General features: G+C 37.8%; 1 protein-coding gene across 1 annotated transcript in view; it reads left to right on the top strand.

The window, feature by feature from the left end:
* Positions 1-21,795, top strand: part of shank1 (SH3 and multiple ankyrin repeat domains 1) — a 119,471-nt gene that overhangs the window by 5,212 nt on the left and 92,464 nt on the right. Inside the window, 2 exon segments of the mRNA XM_016544262.1 lie at positions 795-1,040; positions 1,236-1,271. The gene's annotated coding sequence lies outside the window, so the exon portion shown is untranslated.

Raw genomic sequence — 21,795 nt, 5'->3', positions numbered from 1 at the left:
CAAATCAAAGAAAAAATAAACAAATTCTACTGTTCCTAATATTCTGTATGTTGCTCAAAAACAAAATATATTGTGTTCAGCGGGAATTTTTTTTTTTTTTTACCCAGTCATTTAAAAATAACACATTTTAGAGCTGTAACGACAATACTGTGATACCGTGAAATTTTTGCTTAAGGTTATCATACCGTCAAAATCTCATACCGGCCCATGCCTAATAACCACTCACTGAACCTTTTTATTCCATCTATAATATCTATAATTAATTACATTTATAGCCCCTCTTACTTTCTTTCCCCTCCATTTTTCGCCCTTTTTCCTACCCCAAGCTAATAAGTGGTTTACTCCTCTTACAGATGTATTTTTTGTTCTCGATTCATGTTTTAACACCTTTGCCGCAGAGACAACTTTTCTTCAGCGGACCGCATCTAAAGGTGTGCTCACTCATAAAACTGCTATTACCATGTCATACAGCATAGTCTTCATCCCATGCAACGAATCCAATTTCACATTATTGCTTGTGTAGAATGTGTAGCCTGATGTATTTTTCATTTCATCCCTCTCCTTCTTTCATGCCGTCCTCGGGAACCGCCATAGTCTGTCAAAGACATCTCCTCCTCGTCCTCAGCCAAAAGTCTAGAGCTCCTCACAACATCAAAGAAAGCTGGGGAGAAGGAGAGCGGGAAGGAGGGGTCTGCCTTGCATCTGGGTTCTGATGGAGAAGACGGTGGAGGAGAGGGGGAGGGGCAAAAGCGATTGAGAGAGAGAGAGAGAGAGAGAGAAAGGCAGGTATGGAGGGAGGGAAACAAGAGGATGAGAGAGGAACGAAGCCAACCAACCAGCTGAAAGAGAACGAGTGATCGGGGCTGTTTGAACGAGGCAGGGAGAAAAGGAGGGAGGAGGGAGAGAGAGAGGGTGAGATCGATTGTCAGATCCGAGGAAACAGAAGTGTTACTATTGCACGGCCACTGGAACGGTGTCTGCCCGCTGAGGATAGGCATTGGCTCCCAGCGCTCACCGGCTCGCAGGACACGCTCTAAAATGTAATTTCCAAAGGCCTAATTGTTGCCGCGGTGATTTATTTTCCTCCATTTCATTTTTCTTTCTTTTTTTGTTTTATCTGCCTTCTCTCTCTCTCCTCTCCTCTTTTTGTCGTTGTTGTATTTCCCCCCTTTTTTTACCAGCTTCTGGATTTTCCCGTTCTTTTATAACTGCTGTCATTCTCTCCATTTACAAAGGAAGGATCTACAAATAGCGGCAACCACAGCAAGACAGTAAGTGGGGCTTATTTCTCCTTACGCCTGTGCCGGGGGGATGCATGGAACGGGAGGCTGGTGAAAATGTGCGGTGGATGAGCGATGAATGGATCCCGAAAGGGGTTGTAAGAGTAGATGCTGGCTGGTGGTTTGCCATTCAAAGTTGAACCATTCAAATCTGGAAATATGAGCTATTGGGAAACAGAGGCGACATGTGCATGCGCTGTATCTGCTATACTGAGTGAATGATGTGAGGAGATCAGACTGGGCTGGTGTTTCTTATTATCTGTAGTTTGGCTGCAGATTCACTTAAAGCGCAGAAAGAATAGGTGAATACTGCATCAGCAGGTTGTAAGTTTTTCTGGATATGTATTTGAATTTCTGTGATAGAAAGAGCTTGGCACAGAAAGAGATCATCATAATGATAAAAATGACAAGTGATACAAATCATTTCCTGGCAGAGAGTGTAATAATGTTTTTTCTCCTCCTCTATATTTTAAAGGAAGAAGCCTGATATGCAGTATCCTGTCACTCCCTGAAACACACCCACCCACATACATTGGCATGCATGCAGACTCACTCACCTAGCAGTGCTAACGGACTGATCTGCAAGCATGGCAGCTCTCTCATATGATTGCATCTCTTAAATGCCACATCAGTTTTCTTTTCTGTTCACTGCCTTTTGTCTTTTTTTTCTCGTAAGCATATGCAACGCATAACAGAATTTGCTGTTAAAGGGATAGTTCACCCAAAATGAAATTTCTCTCAATTAGTCACTCTCGTCATTTCAAATTTTTATGATTGTCGTTATTGTATGGAGCACAAATGGTGGAATTTTGAATATTATGGCGGACGCTCTTTTCCATGCAATTACAGTGAACTGCAGATTCAAAAAAAGCACCATTAGAGTATCATAAATGTGGTCCCGACTAGTGCACTGTATTCCAAGTCTTATGAAGCCATGCAAAAGATTCGTTAGAACAGACCGAAATTTAGGTTATTAAAATCTTTGTGCACAAATCGGTTCAGATTCATTAAAAAAGATCTGACTTGACGTGTTCACAAATCCACAAACACGCCAATGAGTGCTAGAGCAAACGTCAATATTTTCAGTGAGCTTAAGTTCTTTTATATTTTTGTTGCAAAGAGCTATTGTATAACTTCAGATGATGCAGAATATTGCACTTCTGACAGTCATATGGACCCCTTTTATGATGCTTTTGTGTTCTTTTTGAGGCCTTATAAATGCTTCAGATATGCATTAAATGTTTTTCCATGTGGAAATAAACTGAAAACAAATCGTACTGGTTTGGAACAATGTGAGAATGAGAAAACGATGGCAGATTTTTCATTTTGAGTGTATTATTTTTATATTATGTTATCTGGTATATGCCATTTATCCCAGTTTAATATTTACTATAAAATGTTGTGATTATAAGTAGGCTAGGTACTTTTCAGGTGATTCCCATTATCACACCATTCATTACAGATTCTTCTCCGCCCACAGACAAACACTGCTGCTCAGACAACCCACCGAATGCCCCTTAGGTAGACAGCCAACTCCTCACCTTACAGGCTAGAAGTGGCACACAAGTGAACCGACAAGCAAACATTCTGTCCTCTGCACTGATGTGAAGAGATCTTGAGACAGTGGCAGCGTGTCTGCATGTGCTGTTACACAGGGAGTGTGTGTTGATTTGGTGTGGGACTGTCCCCTGCCATTATCTGCTGAATCTATTATTAGAAGCCTTTGTTTTTCGCGTATATCCTCCTCTGATACAGTGTGCTCAGAAGAGGGAAATTGTTGCAGGTCTTTGCTGCGGTCACCCATAATTACATGATGTATGTATTTCTAGCCACTTGTGTGTGTGTGTGTGAGAGAGAGAGAGAGAGAGAGAGAATATATAATTATTTGCCAATAGTATAAGAGAAACAAAACCTTTCAAATATGTTTTCCTGGCACAGATATTGGGGCAGAATTGTGTTTCAAACATTTGAATTGTGTAATAAAACATTTTTTCCTCAGTCACACGCTGTCACAGCTGTCTCACGCTCTCTTTTCCCACACTCTCTCCGTCTTCCCTTTAAACACACACATACACACAGAGTCTCTCCGGTGAAGTGTGAGTGTGTTCGCTTCGGGGGGGTATGAGATAGGATGACAGAGTGGATAATCAGACAGAGGCACACAAAGAGAGTTAAAATTAGCCACATTGAACGGGCCATTAATACATCGGGAAACTAGAACGCCACTGACACCCTTCTAGTCAATGCTCTGGAAAACCCGTGAGAGAGAGAGAGAGAGAGAGAGAGAGACAACACGAGGGAGGGAAAAATAATAAGTAATGAAGCCAAAGAGAAATGAAGATCTGTGGTTAATTACCTCAAACAGCTGTTAAAAATGAAGAACATGTATGGCAGAGTTCTTTATGCTGAGAATAAAGACAATATTTGGAAAAAAATTACTAAATAAATATTTCCCAGTAAAATAATAAAATTTTTAAGTGTGAGTGTGTTCGCTTCGGGGGGATATGAGATAGGATGACAGAGTGGATAATCAGACAGAGGCACACAAAGAGAGTTAAAATTAGCCACATTGAACGGGCCATTAATACATCGGGAAACTAGAACGCCACTGACACCCTTCTAGTCAATGCTCTGGAAAACCCGGCCTCTCTCCCCTCATTTGCATTGCCCCATGCATATCATGCATACACAGGGATGTGTCCAGGGATGTGCAAAACCACTTATTCATTGATATATAATATTATTACATACTTGGTCAGGTGATGGCAAAGCTGAATTCTCAGCAACCATTACTCCAGTCTTCAGTGTTGCATGATCCTTCAGAAATTATATATTACTTATTTGCTGCTCAAGAAACATTTCTTATTATTATCAGTCTTGAAAACTGAAGTGCTGCTTAATATTTTTGTGGAAACCATTATACCTATTTTTCAGGATTCTTTGATGACTAGAAAGTTGAAAAGAAAAGCATTTATTTGATTAAAAAAAATCATTTGTAACATTTTAAAAGTCTTCACTGTCAGTTTTCATCAATTTAATGCATCCATGCTGAAGAAAAGGACAACTAGTACTGCAGGTATGTGAGAGCAGCGTCAACCACCCTGACCCATCCCTAGTGAAGAGTGAAAGTATTTCTTTCCAGTTATTTAGTATTTGTGTTTATTGCCTCTTCCACGTCTTCGTTTAGAGTACCGCCGCTCTCTTTGTAGTTCAAACACTTTTCTCTCATTATGCTTAGCAGAAAGATCTCCTGCAACGCATCCTCACACTTGTAACAGTGGATGAGGAGAAATGTTGACATCTTAACATAGTAACCGCTCACACCATTTCAGCAGGCGTAGATAAATGATCACACACTGACATAAAATCTACAGCAGGTGTGGACAACCTGACAACTACCACACAGTGGTGCATTTCCCAAAAGCATCGTTAGCTAACTATGGTCATTAGTTCCACTGAACTCTATTGGTAACCATAGCTGCTTTTAGGAAACGCACCTCAGAACAATTGTGATCAACGTAGTCTGATGTTCTTCTCACATTATCCTATGAAATGAGTAGATACAAATGTGCCATTCAACAAACATTTCCATCCTGAGCATTTTCTAATAACACGTTTGCCTGTCTAAGCTAATGAATGCAGGCGGTGGGTGCTACCTGGCCAGCATGGATCGATACCAGTGGATCTGTGTAAATTAGGCCAGCGTTGGAGGCTTGATATGGTGTTCACTGTTTCATTCCTGTTCATTTTACTCAACTCCTATCAGGTTTTGTTTGTTCTCTGTTCCATCCTGACTTCTTCGCTGTTCCCGACCACTTCCCCTCCTCTTCGTCTACTCTTTATGAAGTTTACTTCTCTGTCCCCTGTAGTCAGTGAGTTTTTTTTGCCCTCTCGTCCTTTTCTTCCTCTCGGTGTGTTTGCCCAGCAGTTGAAGATTGTGAATCTCTCCCTCCTCTGATATTTACTGTATAGGCTCTTGGGCGGATAATTCAAGCTTTCGGGATTTAGCCCAGTCGTTTTACGCACTTCCGCTCACGTTTTTTCTCCCTCTCTCATTCTGCTCGCGGTAAAGGACTGATCTGGGACAGACGGTCTCCCTTGCGCTCTGGCCTACTTCAGCTCTGTCCTTTCTCTCCCACCTCCCCAAACTCTCTCTCTCCTTTTTTCCACTTTCCATCTGTTTATCATCTTTTGCCCTGTGTGTGTCTCTCTTTGGTGTAAGAGCTGATGACTAGTGTTGGGGGAAGTTACTTGTGAAACTAATGCATGACAATGTTACGTTACTTTTACAAAAAGTTGTTACATTTTTGTGTAACTTTTTTTCACTGACAGCTGACTGATACTCTTTCTTCACCAAAGTAGAAGCACTTTGCTTGGCTTACAGATGTGGGGGGTTTTTTACATTAAAAATGCTTTTTGTGCCGTGGACAAGTGTATCTCCACTGACACATTTTGTGTCACATACAGGCTGTACTGCGAAAAGTGCACACTGATTGTCATGACAATGGCAAGATTTTTGGTGGCAATACCTGCGGGCTCAAGGCCAGAGTAGATCCACTGCTGCTCTGAGGCATCACCCAAAAACAGAGTACAGCTGGATTTTCCTTAAGCATGAAGCTTTAGTTTCGTTTAGTAGCAGCATTTGAAGATTTTATAACACAAATCTCACTGTGGATTGAAAGAAACTGCCAAGCTCAGTGCAAGTACGTTTACATGCACAGTTAATCTTCTGTCTGACTAAAACAACTTCAGTGCTTTTAAAATTGCACTAGTTTAATTTTTGCAAACATACTACAACTCTGATAATTGTCCCTTAAATTTATTCACCCTCATGTCATGGCATGGCATAAACCTGCATGGCTTAATTTCTTCTGTATTTTTATTTTTTTTATTTTTATAAGCATAAAATGAAATTCATTGGGGTCCAATGTTGTTTGGAACCCAACGTGTTTCCAATTTTGTGTGCCGTATGCATCAGACATTCAGCCAACGGTCCATGGGCGTGATGTCTGAGGCTGAGACTAGCACCAAACCAATAGTATGTTGTTTTAAGCTGGTCTTTTCAAGAGGGGAGGTTGATGTTGATCAGTGGTTTTTGACTGTTGAAGTGTTATATAGGAACAGGTGTCATACACTCTAGTCGTTTCTGGCTTTGGCAGAACTGGAGTGTTGTGGCAAAGCCCCCTTGCACTGACAGAGCTGCTCCCCCTTGTGACTGATGCAAGACCCAAACACAAGTCCTGCTGCTGAGATTGGTCTAGCACTTTGGAAACTCGAGCAGAGCCAGCGTGAGATGGTGTCGGCATCGGTGTGAGTACAGGGCATTGGGGTGTTTCTCACAGCAGTGGTTGAGCATGTGTATGCATGCACATAAGTAGAACAGAGCCCCTTTGTTTTGAGTTAGTAGTTTGGTTAAATACAGAGTTTGTTTCGTATCCATCGCCCTGCACCAGTGCATATTATTGTTAAATTGTGGTAAAAAGGGAGGTCTTATAATTAGTCGAGAGACACTTCAAAAGAACCCGTGTGTTCATCCTAAAGAGCTCTAGAAAGGAAACATCTGAGAGTAGGGTGTTACAGTTGAATCTCAGAGGATGGCATCATTCTCTGTTCCTATCTCTTTTTCTTTCAGTCACTCACTCTCTATTACCTTCCGTTGCTTCACTGTAAAAATGCAAGAGAAATACAGTTGCAGTAATGCAGTTCCATGCTGGCATCCCCCTTCCTTCCCGCTCGCTGCGTGAGGATACGCTCATTCATGCCAACTGATCTGAGCGATTGGCTGGAGTCTCCTGCACTTCTGTGGACTGGATCCCAGTGTAATAGTGGTAATTGCACCACTGAGAGTGAAAGAGGGATGCAGCAAAAGAGGGGGAGTGGCCGAGTGGGGCATGAATTTTCCCAGCAGTCACCAGTGCATCATCAAAGTACAGCTATTTTTAGACTCAGAAACAGTGGTGGTGAGCCGGTTGGCCCAGAACAGCAGTTTTAAACTGCTGTGGCAGTGAATTACGCCCCATATTGACTTTTTCATTGACGGTTTCGCTACTTATGCACATTTATGAAGTGTTGATGTTCAAGTTCAGTAAGATGACTCTCAGAAGTATATGAAATACTCTTTATTCAACAGTTCTTTCTGGTCCTCGAATCTGATTGAGTGATAAGAGTGCGATATTAGAGTGATAACACAACTCCAACAGTTTCACCATTTGTATCACTCCGCTTGCCATATTTCTCACAGCGAGTGTCATGACAGATGCCCAAATCCACTATAATTTTATAAATAATACTGTTTTTGTGTCACAAAATGTAGTTTTAGTTGTTTAGGTGAGAATGTACTTGTTTAGACTTCAAATATGTGGTTTGTTAAAAAAGATATCGTCTATTTGAAAATTTGCTTCGACACTTTCAGAGAACTGAGCTCCAGGGCATCAGCGGCCTGTTCGCTGCTCATGATCCCGCCGAGAGCAGCCTCACCTCGGCCAGATCTTCTGGAATTTGCCACTGGCTCTGATGTCTCTATAGTGGTTAAACATGAGATGTAATTCGTTTTGGGTAAATCTAACGGTAGTCTTTGGTCTCATTAATCTATTATTTGTTCCAGAGTAAATAGTTTTGGCTGAGGGCAAAATCTTATATAAAATTATATTTTATATAACTTCAGTGCTGTATATCAGAGCACTGCCTTTGTACTTTTGACTGAATTGTCTAGCAACTTTTATGATGGCAGTTGTTGTTGTTTATTATTCAATAAATAATATTTTCTATACATAATAGTAGTATTTAGTATTGGGAAACAGTGTGCCTGATGGTGAATTTAGTGACATTGTTCCGCCATTAGATGGCAATAATTTACTGTTTACAAGTCAGCAGTAAAGACTTTCATATTGAAAGAGACTGAAACGGAAGTTATTTTTACTTTCAACAACAGCTGACGCAGTTAACAAATGCACTGAGCAGCGCTGTCATTGAAGATCACCCTTGACAGATGAAAGGACAGTACGACAAAGATATCGCTTTTCTCAGCGGACATTTAAACTAATGTTTTATTGTGAAGATGAGATTGAACTGAAGAATGAACGCAGTGTCATCAGATGCAGGTAATCACACTCGCTCAGTCAATCTCTCTCTCTCATAATACTCTTAATAATACAGTGAGCTTTTAATACAGTAATACAATAAGTTTCTAATGAAGCAACTCAACGTTCCTTCGTTACTAGTTCTAAAGTGACGTTTTCGAATTAGTAAGGAGGCTTGAGCTGTTAAACTGTCAAACTGAGATATTGAATCCGTGGTGGAAGGAAGTAGTTCTGCACAAAAGAGGGTTTTTAAAGACAGTCCGTTGTTATTTTTCTTATGTATTTACTCACTCGTGCCGTCGAACTGTTGTATAAATGCAATATCACACTCGTAGACGTGAGATATGGCTGTATATCGGCACGATGCTTTTACCTATGGCCGAATCACAGCCGTGACGATAAACAGCCATATCTCATGTCTACGAGCGTGATATTGCTCATATCAGGGGTTTTTAAACTAAGGTTTGCTAGGGTGTCTGTGGAAAATTTCACAGAAAAAAATAATTAATAATAAATACATTTTACATTAGAGTTTATTCCTACTTTTTAAAGACAGAAATCAAGAGATTAATAATGATCATTTTGATTTTATTGAGAGACAATGTTTTATAATAATAGTAAAAATAAAAATGAATCTGTCCTACAAGACATATGTATGGAAAATATTCGAATTGCGAATTGGAATAAGTTGAATGGTGGATGTATGAATTTTCCTTTATTATTATTATTATTAATAATAATAATAAAAATCAAATAAACCTTGTTTTTTATTATTTTGGGTTTTTTTTTTTTTGCTTTTTGTCATCAAAAAGTTTAAAAGCCCCTGCTCTAGCCTATATGATGCCCACTACTAAAAATCAAAATGTTTTTTTTTCCAATTCACCCCCTTAAAATATTAAAGAAATATGTTTAAAAATCTTAATCCTTATCAAGTAAATCATGAACAACTGTAAAATTAATTTAAAAACGTGGGAGATTTGAAATCATTCAGCTCTTAAAACATTTGGAATCCTGAAATTTAATTTACAGAAACTGTCAGAGTTGGACCTTCTAATATAGTTGTGGAAAATGGGGAACCTTGGAGTCAGAAAGGTTGAGAACCACTGCTGTGTAAACACAATTACAGACTGATTTTTTAATTGATGTTAGCGGCCTCTAAAGCCTTTTAAGGTTGCAAATATTTCACCACACACCCTTCTCAGTATGTGTAATATCATTCAGTCTCATCAGTGAACCATGTCAGGCAAATGGACAAACATGTTTAATTTGTCTTTTTGTGTTAGCTGATCAAAACTGCAATGAAGAATGAGCTGCAGCATGTTAGTGTGTGGCTAAGAAGCGCTCATCTTCATTCAGAGGGATTATGCTGCTGAGACCTGCTTAATGAAGACGGGAGACAATCCATTACTCATGAATACTTCTGCATAAAATCACATTGTTCGCAGAATCATATAGTTGCACACAAAACCTGTAGTAATCCAGCCATGCTTGCTTTTCTTCAGTTGTATAACACAGCCGACGCTTCTGATGAGAATATCAGTTTGCAAAAAATGGCTGTGCTCACCACTGCAGATCCTCAAAGACTGAATTCAATTAAGGCAAATGACAGCATCCGGATTGTTTATTAGGAGTGTGTTTTAGAGTTGCTCTGTGTGTGATCCACTGCATTGGTTGATGAATAGCTCGTTGGAGGCCAGCTATGCATGCCTGCTATCCTTCAGTCTCTGTATTATAGCTAAAATATATTTAGTATAAGTATAAGTCAAGTATACTTAAATGTCATTTCAAGTATATTTCTGAGAAGTACATAAAGCCCATTTCTGAGAAGTACATAAAAAGTAGACTAAAAGTATACTTTCCTATTTTTAGTTTAAAAGAAGTATACTAATAGCACACTTGAATAAACTTTTTCGTAAGGGATCTGTTGCATGTCTAATGGCCACATACTTCAGCTTACAGCGCTAGATGTCTGTTGCAGCAGCTGTGCTAAACTTGCAAATATACCTTCTCATATGCTGACTGTTTTGACTCAGTTTATCAGTGTCAGCCACACACAGACCATCAATCAACCTTCGGCTTAGCTGCGGTGGCAGTGTCAGCTCAAGTCAACAACTAGATCAATAGGCTTTTAGAACCATCCTTCTCGTCACTCGTATCCTTTTTTAGGTTAATGTTGCATATGGGTTGATATGGAAATTTCTATAAAGTCACCTGTTCTTTTGTGTAATTAGTTACATTGGTGAATGTGTATAATTTTACCTCTGATTTTTGTTTGTTTGGCAGTTTTGTTCGTTTTTAGCATTTTCTGGGTACTTAAAGGGACAGGTCACCCAAAATGGTAAATTCTGTCATTTACTCACCCTTAAGTTGTTCCAAACCTGTATGAACACAAAAGTAGATACTTTGAAGAATGTTGGTAACCAAACAGTTAATGGTAGCGATTGACTTCCGTAGTTTGGAAAAAAAAAATACTATGGAAGTCAATAGTTACCGTCAACTGATTTTGTTACCAACATTCTTCAAAGTGTCTTCTTTTGTGTTCAGCAAAAGAAAGAAACTCATACAGGTTTGGAACAAGTGAAGGGTGAGTAAATGATGACAGAATTTAGGTTTTTGTGAAGTATCACTTGAAATCCACAAAACATATTAATGTATAGGCTCAGAACTTTGTATATTTAGTATCAACATGAGCTTGGCTTCATTAGCCAAGCTTTGGATAAGTGTTTTGGAAGTTGCTGGACTTGATACAGGGCTGAAAAATGTATATTGACTATAGAACATTTTCAATGACCTCAAAATGCCACTTTTGAAATTTTCAAGTTTTCACTGTGGGAACAGTGCTGATATTTGTTTTAAGCAGAGAATACAAGGTGGTGAATACAAGGACCTCTGGTGTTGGCTTGTGGGTTTTTTATTTTATTTTTTATACTCGAGAAATGAAAAGGGAGAGAAAAACTAAAACATATTCAGAACAGTTCTTCTTTCACCGAAACAGGTGCGTGTTCAAGCCTATATAGCTATTAGCCTGAAGAGATGAGCAATATGTGACAGCATAAATTATAAGAAAACAAGAGCCCATCTGAGCACTTGATTCAAGTTTTAACAAACACTAGTTTTGTGTCATATTTTACACATCTTTTTATGATCATGTGACAGTGGCCTACCTGTTGGCATCTGCACATTTATTATGTATTCCATAGCTGTCAACTATCAGTTGCAATAATGGGCATATGTGACTGAAGAGTGTCAATGTATATTATTATTATTAATCAGCTCTCTGGAATACTTCACAACAAATATCTGTCAGGCATTTCATATTATTTGACATTATCTATCCACCGCTGATCTGAGTAAGTGAAACCGGCACTACTTTGATGTCTCTCGAATCACACTGTAGACAGTGTTATCAACTGTTGTGAAAATGACCTCAGACAACTTCAGTATTAATATGATTGTAATATTGCTGCAGACTGCTCAGAGTCTGGGTCCTAATCACTTTTTAAACTTCAAACACTTCAAAAGATTCAGAAATTGCAAACTCTAGTGCATTTAAATGGTTGCAGGACTCAGGTCAAAGATTTTTTAAGCAGTCATTTTGGCATTTGTGTAGTTAGTCACATTTCTTTACACATTATCCTTTGTTTTTGTTATTCTTATCAGAATCAGAATCAGAATCAGCTTTATTCGCCAAATGGAATTTGTTGTGGTTTTTAAGAAGCTCTTGGTACATACATGCATACATATATACATACATATCTGACATGAGAACAGAAACATTTAAATAATACTTAACAATAAATAATAATGTGTATGAATCCGGAACAGAAGATTTATGTACAGATTTGTGCATTATTTACTCTATATATACAGCTGTATAAAAAATATGCATATGTATTTACATAGTACTTGAGAGAGAGAGAGAGAGACAGAGAGAGGTATTATTATTTATATTTATATTATTATTATAATGTTTCGTGCTGCCATCAAAAACATTGAGATTTTAATCTCAAGAGACTAACCAGATGAAATCATAATGTTTTGAAAAATAAAAAATAAAAAAAGTATTAATTTAAGTATTAATTTTAGTAAAAATTACTGTAATACTCTCTCATATTGCTGCAATAGGCTGGTGTGTCCTCAGGTGTGTCAGAGCAGTTAAATTGCCCTCACTATGTGCTCGGTCATCCGTTCATCCCATTTATAAGAGATTATGGTGAACGAGCCAGACCCTCATCCACACCAGGATCCCGGTTTTGATCCTCTTCTAAAGCCTGTGCTGAGCTGCAGGCCTTATTCAGAAAGCTGTGGGTGGGTCAACCAGGCAGGCAGGCATCTTGAGGTTGTGCCTTGCGATGATGGATTCAGGATAGATTGGTGTGATTGGCTGGAGTGGCTGTGTGCATTAATAATGGAGGTGCTGCTGGTTGTATTTATAGTAACAGTGGAGGGTGGCGGCGCTGTGAATGGGGAATGATAAATGACAGAACTTCCCTAACTACTCAGCCGCCTGTCTACTTGCCTGCGAGGCCAGTGTGTGAGTGGACGCCAATTGCCGTGACTAACAGCTGCAGAAATAGCGGGCGGTAGGGTCCTGGAGATGTGCATGTACACTGGCAGACTTTGACGCACACAAACAAACATAAACTTGCAACTTTCAGTGCTCCATTTAGCTGAAAACATCTTTTCTTATCTTGTATCTGAAGTTCTGTCCAAGCAGTTAAAGAAATATTTCGGGGTTCAATACAAGCTCAATGGGGAATATGCCACATGACCAAACCGGAAAACTGGTCTCATCGCTTCCACTTTTCAAGAAAGTGTTAACAGCAGTATGAACTGATGGTGATATCCTTGGACTTTTAGGGCAATCAGCTAACCTGCCTATTTCTTTTTTTTGTTGCCGTTTTATTGGGTTTTAATATCTGAATGTTAGTAAGAAGGAGAAAAATAAAAAACTTTTAGATATCACTCTGCATATGCGATGGACAGAGCTTATACTCATCTTTGGTAGGCATCTTTGAATGCATCTTGAGGAAAACTGCTCCATATTTAATGAAGGACATACAAAAGACCAGAACCAGAAGCAACGTGACCTGTTTTACACAATACAGAAGTTTGTTGCGCATAACCACTATTGACAGCACTTGGCATAATGTTGATTACCACAAAAATGAATTTCCTGTTTGCCATGCATTGTTTCAGCTGTAAAGTTGTTCTCATCATTTTTATGTTTTAAGTGTTGTCATGGCAACAAAGTTGTGTAGTTCAATATAACTTAAACAGAAAATGTTAGTAAGCAATTTTTTACACTAAAATCATGTTAACTGAAATGTAGTTTACGTCTTGTGGCATTGATATTTTATCGCTTACAAATTGGCCCCATTCACTTCCATTGTAAGTCACTTTCACTCTAATTCCGATTTTACTATGTGAAAGTGAAAGTTTACTATGTCATACAGAGCGCAGATTCTCCAGAGCTTTGATAATTATGAAAGAAGACTATGTAATGATGGCCATAATCATCGCATTAACATTTGAAAGCAGAAAGCCTTCACACTAGACAGGATTGATTTCATTTACATCCCTCAAACGCATTATTGCCAGATTATTGCTTTATTTTCAAATCAGCCATGGACCATTGACTGCAGCAACCTAACTGATCACAGTCTTAGAGATTAGAGCCAAGAACGAGCATCGCTTGCATTGTGTCTCCATCAAAAGAGATTATTGGAAAGTGATTTTGCAGAATCAATAATATGATTTATTAAGTTACAATAAATATGTTCACAATACATTCAGGAGTTTCAGAAACATCGCTTTTCTTCGTGCTTTGTACTGCACCTCCTCAAATTGATACGCTAAATCCCAAGCCTGCTCGCAGCGTAATTACTCTTTAAGTTAAACATGATCATGCCTGCTATTCTTGGGAAATTTTTGTCACAGGTTGCAGATGTTTTCTTTATGCATCTCTTTAGATGTAATCAAATAGCACTGTCATGAAATGGCACTTTATCATTTTCAGTCATATGCATCATTTAGCATTGTCCTGGGAGCACGCATCCCTATATGTTTCCTCAAGCATAATGTGCAGTTTTGTGTGATGGCTGTGGATTTGGAGTCTTGTGAAAGCTGGAGGAATGCTAAGTGTCTTTTCTGTTCTTTTCATTGCTTTGAATAATTAAAAATGCAAACACAATTAGGAGGTGAAGCATGCACACGTATTGTTGAAGCCAAGGGGACTGGAGGAGAGGGAGAAGTGCTGTTTGAAGTGTTGCCATATTGATTGGCCTATATAGAATAGATTAGAATGATATAAAGACGATTCTTTGTGTGTTGGTTTTCCCCTTTCATCCACAGTTTGAACGTACAAAGTCAAATTTAATCTTCAGCTTCTTGACGCTCTTCTCTCTGTTTCCTATCTGACACTCTCCACTAAAATTAATGAGAATATCAAGGTTTCTGTCATTAACTATCAAAGGCAGAACCTTTTAGAGGCAGTAGTTAGTGTGTTAATGAATAACGATTACTGCATGTAAAAAAAAACGTAGTTGAGATAAAAGCCATTCTCATCTCTCTTTATGTTTAACTCTTTATTTATGCATATATGCTAAGCTAACGATTTTGAATGCACTGGGAATTTGTGGAACGAAGGTTATGATGTGCTCATGCACAAATAAAGGTTCTTTATTGGCATCTGTGGTTCCATGTAGAACCTTTAAAGGTGTCATGAACTGAGAAATCAAAATCTTTTGACATATAAGAGGTCATTGTGCTATAAAAACAACCTGTACTTTTCAGAACTCAAAACTTTCTCGTTAGTCTAAAAACAGCTTATATTCAAGCCAATCCGCCAAAACAGCAATACAGTGCAATCTAACCAAGAGAGTGTGCCAGTACATCTGTCAGATTATACCTTTAATGTGCCATTGATGTTTTATGGTGGTCATGTCATTTTGAGGGCCGGCAGGAATATGTATTATTGATTACGGTGAAGGTGGCTAGAAAGCTGCCCACAGAACTTCTTTAAATACCAGAGCAGCTTCATTTTCTCAGGAAGAGCGCTCTGATATCAGTGACATCAGCACCACGTGTAATACTGACATTGCCTTCTAAATGTCAGGCCACTATCATTTAACCAATATGACACTTCTTCAGAGTATTTTATGCTCAGATAGTGCTACAAAAAAGAAAGGTGACAAATGACAAAATGCACAATATTGAGAAATTAAAAAATAATTTTAAAGGATGGTAAATAAAGAGCATATGGTGGAATTAAATAGTGGAGGAATAAGCAATGGAGGGTACAATGAAAATACACTGACTTTATAATAGCTGACAAGTCTCTCATGTCATACATATTGTCAGTTTACAATACCCAAATGGGGTGGTTTTAAATTAATGGTTGACATTTTGATACTGCAACTCAATCTGTCAAATCCCAGTGAGGAAGACATGTGTGACACTGGCTGGTTTGGAGCCTTTAATATTAGAAAGTGACAGCAGTTTTGATGGATGGCTCAATGGGTCAGAGCATGTGTGTTTATGTGTGTGTGTCAAGGCACTTTCCTACAAAATAGGGCATTTTCAACAAATGTTCAATGAAGAAAGGTGCTTAAATATTTATTTAAATAAAATTATTTTCTATATTTAAATTAAATGTACATGTTTAAGCTGACCAATATTTATATTAAATTATTAGTTTAATAATAAAAATGTAATCAAATGAAAATAAATAAATTAAAATGTTACAAGTTATGCATTCAATACTACAATATCTGTAGAAATTGAGAAAATTAAATAAGATTTACATGTCTTAAAATCATGCTGTAGAAAGGGTTCAAATGTTAAATATATTCAATTTCTTGAGTGTCACAAGTTTAAGAAATTGTATTTTTTGTAATGTGGGAAAATCATACACTAACAGGGATGCTCAACATGTCTAATATTAAGTATTTGGTTGGTAAAATGTTTATATTTATTTTTACTACAAGGAATGGAGTATTTGTTTGATTATTCGATTAATGTCAAAGTTATTAAAATGGTGTATTATTAGTTGTATGATGCAGTCAACAATGTGAGTACTTCTAAGGTGGGATACAACAAAATAGTTTTTCACTCAGAAATTGTTAGTAAATTTCACAATTAATTACAAAGAAACACATTACGAAGAAAGTAACACATTAAATTAAATGTGAAATTGTCAAGTAAAAAGATGAAAATATTGTAAAAAAACAAAACAAAACGTCAATAGTCTTTGTTTTATTTACAACTTTAAAAAACAAAAAACAAAAAAACATTTTAAAGTGTGGGATTTGTACCTTGTAGCGAATCAGCTCAAAGGGGAAATAGGAATAATGAATCATAACTAGTTATAATTAATTATAAATATTTAGATCCGCTGTAAGTATTTACTTGACCTCTCAGGGTCAACTGTCTGTCAATTCTAAGAACGTTAATTTCCTGGTTAAGGGAAATAACTTTCTTACTGTACAATACTACACAGAGCATGTAGCATAAATCTGCATGATTAGGGACTCCAGTTATGAGCAAACAATGAACAACCTCAAGTGTGATACAATTAAAACTTTATTAACTACATAAACACTTAAACTAGTACACATACACCCACAACATGAATGAGTGGTTCTATCATAAGCATGCATAAAACAGTATACAATATAAAAGACAATATACAAGGACAGTAACAACATACACAATGACCTGAAGTATATGTGTGTTCATTCAAAGAAAGGTTTTCTTATGAATTAATTAGAGAAGAGTCCATTTTTACTGTGCATTGTGTCTTTCCTATGGAAAATGACCTAACATGCCATTAGGTCGTAAAGTGTATCTGGTCTAGCAAAAGGTGTCGTGGTTGCCATGGTGACCAGGGGCCTGGTGTCGTTCGCAGACATCCTGGCACCCAGTATGTTTATTGGGTGAGGGGTCTGTGACTATTTGTTAATCTAATGAATAACTGATTTGTTAAATCTAATGAAAAACGGTGAGTCTGATTGGTCCATACGCTACAACCTCTACTGCTTTACACCAAAGGGAACTGTATTTGTGGAAAGTGTAATAATCTTTCCCATTTTTTCCCTTACCATATAACTGCTCAGTTTGATCTGTGTTTGTGGAATTGAATTTTGACATCTGGAGTGTGTGTGTGAATTGCACTTTCGCAGAGGAAGAGAGAGCATGTACTTGTTGGAGTGCAAGCTTCACTGATCCAGCTTCGTACCGCCCTCCCTCTCAGCCATCTCTCTGAAACAGACACACAGAGACATTTTAATCTTGTGTTTGCCCATTCAAATCCCTCTGATGGCTGTATCATCACAAAATGCCAAGTCAGCTTGGCTTGCACCAGAGGAACCCTCAGGCCACAGTGATGACACATCGCCACACAGCACTGTCTCAAACACAGTAAACCAGCTTTATTTGACATGTTAATACAGCTATGATTTACCCAAGTATGTCATCATATTTTTGTGGAGGTTTAGTTTGAGGTAAAATCAGTTTGGACTCCATTCATTCTCAGTTATGTCAGTTGTGTTTTCCTTGCAAACCAATTGCAGCCTGAGAGGAATTTTCAGTTTTGTTTGTAATACTCTCAAACACATTTATTTATAAACCAAATATACTCCACCTCAAGATCAAATAACAAGAGATTTATCTCCTCAGTTTGGAGAGCTATTGCACAGAAATGATTAAAATATCAGTATTAATGAAAAAAGATAAGAGAGTCGGCAAAATACACAATCACATCTTCAGCTAGCGTTTAAGAGATTTGTGGGAAACACCTCAATAATGCTGCAGTTTGTGCGTGTGAAGGATTTTGAGGTTGATGCCACTCTTTTTTTTTGTCTTTTCCGAGATTTGTTTTTCTCTTTGATTTACCTCAGACTGTCAAGACTAGCATCTTTTAAATTAGTGTTTTTTTTGGATGTAGCTATCTGAGCTTTAATTTGTAATTGCCAAAATCCCCTATAAGAAAACCATTTCCCCCCCCCACTTTGTAGTGTTAATTTATTGTGGCCATATGATGTGTCTGATCCTTTTGTTAGCTTTTATGATAGCTTACTAGGATTTATTAAGTTCTTCCCAGTTGTATTGTATAATCTGTGTCCATTAGCTCTGTTTTTAACACAAACCTCAGAGCATTAGCTTAGAAAACCTACGCTGACCACAACAGCTGAGTCAGTGAAGTCTTTGTGGACCGCACAGATCCAAAGCATCCTGTTCTGTTAAAGTTCACTTGAGGGTGTCTTTTCAGACCTACAGGCAAGAAAAAGAAAGGCCAGGAGAATTTATTGACAAATAAGAGGAGGTAGTTTGATTGTGTAACATAGTCGTGTTATTTAACAAGTTTTAAGGCAGTCATTTTGTCTGTTTGCTTTGCTAAAGCCAAATAGAAACCTAATTTATTTATGCATGGTACCTCCCACACCGCCACTTAACTCATTACATATTCATGAGACAAACTGGATTAGATTGATTGGACTAGAGGTTATTAAAAGGATAGTTCACCCAAAAATAAAAATTCTGCCATCATTTAATTATCCAAACCTGCATGATTTTTTTTCCTACTGTGCAAAACAAAATGATATTTTGATATTTTTTAACTCTGTTTTCCATACAGTGAAAGTCAATGTGGTCCAAACAATATTGGAGACTACTGACTTTCATTGTATATACAAAAAACAGAGACATTTTAAAAAATATTTTCTTTTGTGATCCATACAGGTCATATAGGCCAGTGTTATTTTAGTATAATTTATATACAGATATAGTATTCATTAATATTTTGAATGAGCTTTTATTTTTACATTTTCGTTTTAGTTAAAATTTTAGTAATTTTGTTATGTTTTTGACAATTTAATAGATTGAAACATTTCTATATAGCTTTCATTTTTGTTTCAGTTTTAGTTTTTGGAATTTGAGTACTTCAAATTATTTCAATTTGTTGCCAATAATTACAGTTTTCATTTAAGTTTGTGTCAGCTAAAATCAAATCTTTATTTCCATCTAATATCTAATTATTAGATGGAATGTCTAATATTTATTATTTCAATTACCAAAAACTATTTTTAATTTTAGTTTAAAATAAAAACACTGGAAACTGGAACTGAACTGTCCCTTTAAGACTACAGTCTTGACTATCTTCTATCTTCTGCAATATTATAAAAGAAACTAAAAGCAGCATGACATCAATATGTCTCGTTCATAGTAGGATGATCCGTCCTGCATTTGTGCCATCGTGCATGGTGTCTCAATCATTTTTAAGCATGAAAAACCCAAGCATCAGACCCAGAGCCCACACACTCTCTCCCCCTGCAGCGTTCCTCTCTAGTCTCTAATGTGTAACCTCTTTATGTGCATCCATTCAGGAATGTTTCGGCAAGCTCTTTCCCATTGAGATGTCTGTGCTTTTATCAGTCTAGCCAGAAAACGCAGGCTAGCGAGGCATTGCTCGGCCTCTCAGAGGTGACTCAGGACTAGAGCTGTTTTCTTGTTATGACATTATCACTGGCCCCGTCGAGCCAGGTTTGTGCCCAGAGGAAATACGACACTGTCATGTCTCCAATGGCTGGTTAGTGAACAGGCCATGAGGTGACATCACTGTCACACGCGAGCAAAGAAAAGTCGCTCGCCATCATTTCTGTTGTTGACAAGACATGGTGACTTTTCCCCTCTCCCTCGCTTTTGCTCTTTTCATACATGCTCGCTTATTCTCTCTCTCCGTCTCTTTGAAACACACTCATAAATACTCGGTATGTGGGCCGCTACTCTGCGCAAGTATCTCACCATCTCCTGACCACAGGTCACTGCTGATTGATGTTGATTGTGTGAATAGAATATGAAATCACTCCGCTTTAATGAAGGCATGATGCTGAGGTGTTTCAAGAGACTAGTGGCCCTTGAAATCTTCTCTTTTCAAGCTCTCTTTCTTCTCTCTCTTCAATCCGCTTGACACGCCACAATTTTACCAATCTCATACGTGAGTATATTTAAGGGTGTGAGCTTATTCAAAATTGTGAGCCAGATTCTGACTCAAAACAGCGTCTTTTGTCAGAGTACAGTACCGAATTAAAGAATTGGCTCCTTATCAGTTCATAAGTTGAATTGGAATTTGGATTTGAATGACAAAAGGAGGGAGTTTCTGAATTGCACGCAGTAAATTAACACACCAATATATTCATGGAAAATAAGTGTTCTTCTGCCCTTGGTGCCTAAAGTTAATATATTAAATATAATTAAATATACTCTACCGTTCAAAAGTTTGGGGTTGGTAAGATTTTTTAATATTTTCGAAAGAAGTCTCCAGTAATTATTTGATCAAAAATACAAGAAACTGTAATATTGTGAAGTATTATTACTATCTATCTATCTATCTATCTATCATCAGTTATAAATGGTACACAACCCTGGTCTACTGACATTTAAGTAAAAAAAATCTGTTAGAAATGTCAGAAAGAGAGAGGGTCGCTGTGGTTGAGTGAGTTATATTCTATGCTCTATCTGAGATATTTGACAGATCTTGTAATATTTTCGGAAAATGAAAGCCATTTTGGAGAAGACAGTCTGAGCGGGATGTGAGATCTTACTGTAATTAGCCCCATGGTGGAGAGTTGTCGACTCAAGAGGGGGAGTTTGATTTGTAACTTCCCCTAAGGTGCGTCTATGTGAAAGTACAGCTGTTTTCAGCTCTCTAATGTGATTTCTGTTTTATAACCAGACCAGAATCATACAGAGTGCACAGTAGAGATTAGTAGAGCTTTTGGCATCTTTTGCTGTGGGAATATGTTTCTATGTATGGTGTCTTTTGACGTGTCCGTGTCATTATGAGTATTTGATTCAGTGACATAATTGGAAATTCCTAACACTACAAATTCAGAAAAAATGGCAGGAAATAGAGCTTCGGAAGTAGGTCACTGTTATAATAATAATAATTAATAATAATTCATTACATTTATATAGCGCTTTTCTAGGCACTCAAAGCGCTTTACATTGTCAGGGGGTATCTCCTCATCCACCACCAGTGTGCAGCATCCACCTGGATGAGAGTTATTACCCACGTCATGATATATGGTGCGTCGGTTATTGTTTTATGTGCTCCCGTGTAAAGATGGCTGATGGAGAGAGGGAATTAAAATGGCTTCCATTACGTGGAGGAGATTGCAAAATAACTCTCTGAGGACTGCAACTCTCTGAGGGGCCGAGTTTGTGTCTTAGTTGGTTGATTGACATGTGCTCTGACACACAAGATTGTGAGGTCAAAAGAGCCAGAAGTGAGTAATTCTGCACACACGTGATTTCCTGTCCCACCTGTATGGTCTCTCACACACAGAACATTAGCCTGTGGATAGGCACGTATGTACCTATGCGTTTGTGTGTATATATCAGAGAGAAATTGGCCGCTCCAGTTTCATGGTGTAAAA

Source organism: Sinocyclocheilus rhinocerous, unplaced genomic scaffold, assembly GCF_001515625.1.
Source record: "Sinocyclocheilus rhinocerous isolate Xijiao unplaced genomic scaffold, SAMN03320098_v1.1 scaffold220, whole genome shotgun sequence".
Classification (NCBI taxonomy): domain Eukaryota; kingdom Metazoa; phylum Chordata; class Actinopteri; order Cypriniformes; family Cyprinidae; genus Sinocyclocheilus; species Sinocyclocheilus rhinocerous.
This window is presented reverse-complemented; position numbering and strand designations above follow the sequence as displayed.